Source organism: Otolemur garnettii, unplaced genomic scaffold (genome assembly GCF_000181295.1).
Source record: "Otolemur garnettii isolate 467f Iridium unplaced genomic scaffold, OtoGar3 scaffold00039, whole genome shotgun sequence".
NCBI classification, from domain to species: Eukaryota; Metazoa; Chordata; class Mammalia; order Primates; family Galagidae; genus Otolemur; species Otolemur garnettii.
Window position 1 is genome coordinate 14,722,592 of NW_003852434.1, and position 5,868 is coordinate 14,728,459.

Consider the following 5,868-nt stretch of genomic DNA (forward strand, 5'->3'; position numbering starts at 1 on the left):
GGGATCACAGGTGCGGGCCGGGATCACAGGTACCGGCCGCAGTGCCCAGCCTCTGGTTTTACTCAGGCGTCAGCTCCCAGCCCTCCACTTAGTCCTGTGTTGCTTAACACTGTTGCCTTCTCGAGTTTTGCTTTATTTTCTTCACAAGGTTAAGAATTCCTGGAGGACAAGACATTGAAAACTTTCTCCCCAGGCCGCAGCGGTCGCGGAGTGAAACTAGGGTCTCAATGACAACCGTCAAGTACATTTTCAGGTTCTGTCCTCACCAGTTTTTTCCACACCAGTTCTGCGTGTCCACCAGCGACTTCCAACACGCTTCCTTCCTCCGCCAGTGACAGGGACACAGGGACACTGGGACACTGCTGCCCTCGGCAAAGGCGTCTGCAGCTGGGGCAGGCGCTTCCCCAGGGCCGCCCTGCGCAGCTGGCTCCTCCCTGGCTGCCCGTCCACCTCGCCGCTTAGTCCTCTGCGCTGCGAAGGTGAAGCACAGGGGAGAATCTATTACTAATCCTCGCTGGTGCTGTGTTAACCTTGTGGTCATAAGACCTTATAGTAATCTTAGAAAAACAGGAATTTTACCAATTAGTGCACTTTATTTACCTTTCCCCCCCTGAAAAGCTATGTTTTAATTTTTTTCTGATTTACAAAATAAAGGCCCTTAATGAGAAATTTTACAATAGAAAAACATTTTTCTATGTATATTTGATGTGGTTGAGTATATGTACATATATGTATATGTATGTGTGTCACTGTGTGTGTGCATAAGAATTTTTACTTTTACCCAATGGTCTGATAGTGTGTAATTTAAATTATTTTGCAAAAGTCTATGTTCACAAAATACAGCCCTTTTTCTGTTAAACAGCCAAATAATGATGGCCAGGGCACCAAGCTGGGAACTTGTAACCTCAAGACCACAGGGCCTCCAGATCCCCAGTGCAGACAAGATGTCACAGAACAAGTTCCTTTCTTAAAAGGATCTGCTCTGTAAAATTTGGATTCAGTCAAAAGGGCTGCACTCCAGGACCCAGAAGGCCACACGTGGCCCCAAGGCCCAGGGCTCCCAGCCCTTTCCAGGGTCCTTTGTTTCCAGTGTCCTGAGGCCCCAAGGCCACCTGCCTTCTTGTCCCCAGTGCTTCTTGTTCTTAACTTGCTGCTCCCATCTGAAACTCAAATACAGCCCCAGGGCCCATAGACTGAGTTCCTTAACCCCCGGGAGAATTCTGTTGTGGATTCAGTTACCCCAGGCATTTTTCTCACTGTAGAGTTGCCATTGTTGGGAGTAGGGGTCCTACTTGCTTTGGTCTTTGCTCTTGGTGAAAATATCTGTGGATCTTCACTCTGAAGTTAGAAGGAGGCATGTCGCAGCATCCTGTGTAGTTGTGTCCACAGCAAAACTGCCTGGTCCCATGTGGCCAATTTTTGATTCACTTATTGATTTGTTGAATCACTCACTTCTTGTTTTATTCAAAAAAAAATGTTCATTGAGAGCTAATTTGACATCAGATGCGATGTTTCTTCTGCATTGACATTTCCTTCCTGTCCTTCCAGGAGCTGGGCAGGGAGGGGCTGTGTTGGCACTGGCTCCACTCAGCTGCATGCTTGTCTCGGAACTTGCATTCCTTCCAAAGAAGTTGGCCCAGGGTCTGAGTTCTGCTTTGTCATGGGCCTAAGTTTTCTTCTATGAGTTTCCTTGCGCGTCGAATCTTGCGTTGTTGACATCTGCTTTGCTTTGAATATATCTACCCTCTCCCACCGTAGGTCACTGCACATGTTTTACATCTTTGACTCTCAAGACTATGGGGCTCCTTCCGTTTTTTACCAGAGGGGACCATTTACCCTGTATACATTTATAACAGCAGATAGTTCTACTCAACTCCACCAAACAGACCTAAGGGCTAATTCAACTGCTACATGGGTGACATAATTCTTTTATCTACGGAATCTCAGCTATGATTCAATCATAATATCCCCTAATAACTATGTACATAATTTGGAATTCTCCCCTCTTCACCTTCATCTTTCTTTTCTTTTCTTTCTTTTTTTGAGATGGTCTCACTACATCGCCCTTGGTAGAGTGCAGTGTTGTCACAGCTCACAGCAACCTCTAACTCCTGGGCTCAAGCGATTCTCTTGCCTCAGCCTCCCAAGTAGCTGGTACTATAGGCGCCCACCACAATGGGTCTCACTCTTGCTCAGGCTGGTTTCAAACCTGTGAGCTTAGGCAATCCACCGCCTCGGCCTCTCAGAGTGCTCCCTGCATCTTTCTTAACTTTATATATTTAATAGATGCTAGCAGATCCCATTAAATATTCCTTGAAAACATGACCTTTAATACCTGCATAATCATCCGTTATGTGCATGTAGTTTGTTTTTTCATACATTTTATGGTTATTAATATATAAAATGCTGAGATGAAAAAGCTTAAATATAAATCCCAGCATAAATAAAGAACATTTCTTTAGAAGTGGTTTAAATTTTCCATAGTTTTTATAAATTTTCCTTTCTACCAGCAAGGTATAAGAAGCCATCCAAATATATCTTTGTTAACAATGATTTTCAACACTTGTGATGTTGGCATTTTGATAGATGCGTTGTTTAAATTTATATTGTTTGATTACCACCGAGCCTGAACATTTTTATAAGCTTGCTAGTTTCTATATTTCTATTCATTTTAATGCTTTTTATTTTAATGTATAAACTCTCCTTAAAGGATCAACATAATGGTCCTTGGTTATAAATGTGCCAAGATTTTCTTCTTCATTGTATTATTGTTTCATAATTTTGGCTATAACATTATTGACATGTACAAACTTAAATTTCTGATGTGCTCAAAGCTTTTCATACTTTCCTCTGTGATTTCCTAGCAGATGTCATTTGCCTTTAAATATCAGCAAAATATTTGTATTTTCCTGTTTAATTGTTTCATTTTAAAAGTATTTTTAAATTATATTAAGTGTAATAGACTTTATGACATAGCTTCTTTTTAAAAAAATTTTGAACATTTCTTCTCTACTTTGCATCCTTTGTTGAATAATAATCTATTTCCCCCACAGTTTTATGATGGTGATGTCTTTATACATGAGGTTCTCTCTCTCTCTTTCCATTGTTTTTTTTTTTTGGCCTGACTTTATTCATTTCTCTTTTTTTGTGGTTTTTGGCTGGGACTGGGTTTGAACCTGCCACCTCTGGTATATGGGGCTGGCACCCTACTCCTTTGAGCCACAGGCACAGCCTGACTATTCGTGTCCATAGGGGGATACAAGTATTTTTTGTTTTATGGATGAATTGTATAATGCTGAAGTCAGAGCTTTCAGACATAAGCCCACAACTGGCTCCCACATGTAAGCGAGGACACGTGGTGTTTATTCCTCCATTCCTGAGATCCTCCACTTAAGGCAATGCTCTCCTGTTCCACCCAAGTTGCTGCAAAAGACATTCCTTCCTTCCCTTTTTGTGGCTGAGTAGTACTCCATGGTGTGTGTGTGTGCGCGCGCACAAGATGTCCACAGGTAGCCCCTAAAGTCACCAAACATGGTCAAATGGAAAATTGGAGCTAAATGTATTTTTATTTACTAAATATTCATTACAAAATTTTACAAAGATGTGGCTAACATGTACAGAATATTTTGTAAAACGTTATAATTTCATGTGCATCTATAAATATATCTCTTTATACGCACACACACATTTTTTATTTTCTCCTCATCAGTGAATGGGCACTTAGGTGGATGCTGTAGTCTTGCAATTGTGAATTGTGCTGGGATAGACGCTTGGATGCAGTTGTCCTTTCCATTAAATGATATCGTCTCTTTGGGTAGATACCCCGTAGTGGTAGAGCTGCATGGAATGGCAGGTCTACTCTTAGTTCTGTGAGGAACCCCGTACTATTTCCCAGAGCTTGTACTAGTTTACATTCCAACTAACAGTATATGAACATTCCCTATTCACTGCAGCCCTACCAACACCTGTTGTTTTTCGACTTTTAATAATGACCATTCTGACCCAGGGAAGGTGGTAACTCACTGTGGTTTTAATTTGCATTTCCCTGCAGATCACGGTGATGGGCATATTTTCATATGTTCCTTGGCCTTTTGTCTGCCGCCTGCTGGAAACACTGTGTTCGTGAACTTTGCTCACTCTTTGATGGATTATTTGCTTTTATCTTGCTGATTGGTTTGAGTTGTATGTATCTTCTGGATATTAGTTTTTTTGGTCAGATATATAGTTTACAATTTTTTTCTAATTCTACATGTTATCTCTTTGTTGATTATTTCCTTTGCTGTGTAGAAAATTTTTAGTTTAATAAAGTTCCATTTATTTATTTTTGTTGCTGCTGTATTTGCTTCTGGGATCTTAGGCTCAAGTCTCTGTGGAGGCCAATGTTTAGAGGAGATTTTCATATATTCTCTTTTAGCACTTTTAGGGCTTTACCTTTTATATTTACATCTTTAATCCATCTTGAGTTAATTTTTGCACGTGGTGAGAGTTAAGGACCCAGTTTCCTTTTTTCCACACGTTGCTATCTAGTTTTCCCTGAACATTTTATTAAATAGAGTGTCCCTTCCCTGATGTATGTTTTTCTCTGATGTGTTAAAGATCAGTTAGTTGTAAGTATCTGGCTTTATTTCGAGGTTCACTGTTCTCCCCCATTGGTCCTGGTGTCCAGCTTTGTAGAAGTATCACGCCGTTTGGTTACTGGTGTGCAGAGCGCAGTTTGAAGTCAGGGAATGAGACGTCTCCAGATAAATTCTTCTTGCTTAGGAACAATCGGTTTTGCTACTTGGGCTCTTCTTTGGTTCCATATGAAACAGATTCTTTTTTCTAGCTCTGTGAAAAATGATGCTGGTATTTTGATGGGAATTTCATTGAATCTGTAAGTCACTTTGGCCTGTATGGACATTTTAATAATGATGATTTTTCTGATCCATAAGCACGGGATGTTTTCCCATTTGTTTGTGCCATCTATGATTTCTATCACCAGTATTTTGTAGTTCTCAGATCTTTCACCTCCTTGGTTGAGTATATTCCTAGGTATTTGAATTTCTCTGGGGGCCCCTGGGGCTCTGCACAGGCCAGTGCATTCTGAGCATCACCTGAGCTTTCCAGATGTGCAACCCAAATGAATGTTCTCGTTCTGGGATATTTATTTATTTATTTATATTTAAACTCATTGCCTATTGTTCTAAGTCACCCTGCATCTGCAAAGGAATCTTTATTATTTAGTCAGACTTGAATGTTTTCACAGAGAAGTGGGAGGACTTAATTACAGTTTCAACACACATTGGCATGCTTGGAGCAATTCAGAAGGAAGTTAGAGAATTTGGGGGAGTTTAAGCCAAGCTACTTATTCCATCTTAATAAGGTTGTGACTTGATATTTATTTTACCAGCAAATATTCCCATAAGTACCAGGTAATTGGGCTTTATTCTATGGCCCGAAGGCCAATATCCTGCTCTAGGTGAAACCAACTGAAAAAGTGAATTCCAAACATGGAATTTCTCCATGGAAAATGTGTTGCTTACAGCCTCTGGTGTTCACACCCAAGGCCTGTTGGCAGCTATTCTGTGGGCAGCTGACACAGGCATGGTGGTACATAAAGGGGGTTTCTATGGAAACCTGAACCCAAATGATAGTGGGGCTTTGCAGATCAAAGGCGACACCCTGAATTGTTTGGAGAGCCCAGTGAAGGTTTCAGGACTTTATTGTTCCCCACAGAAAACACGACGGCCAAGGCTTTGGAACACTTTCTTCTCCAGGTGCATTAGAACTATGTGCATAAAATAGAAGTTTGTAGTTTGTTGTGAACCTGTCTGTTCTGATTCCTTTACCAGCTCCTTTATAACACTCATCTTTGCTGTAGAGGAAACT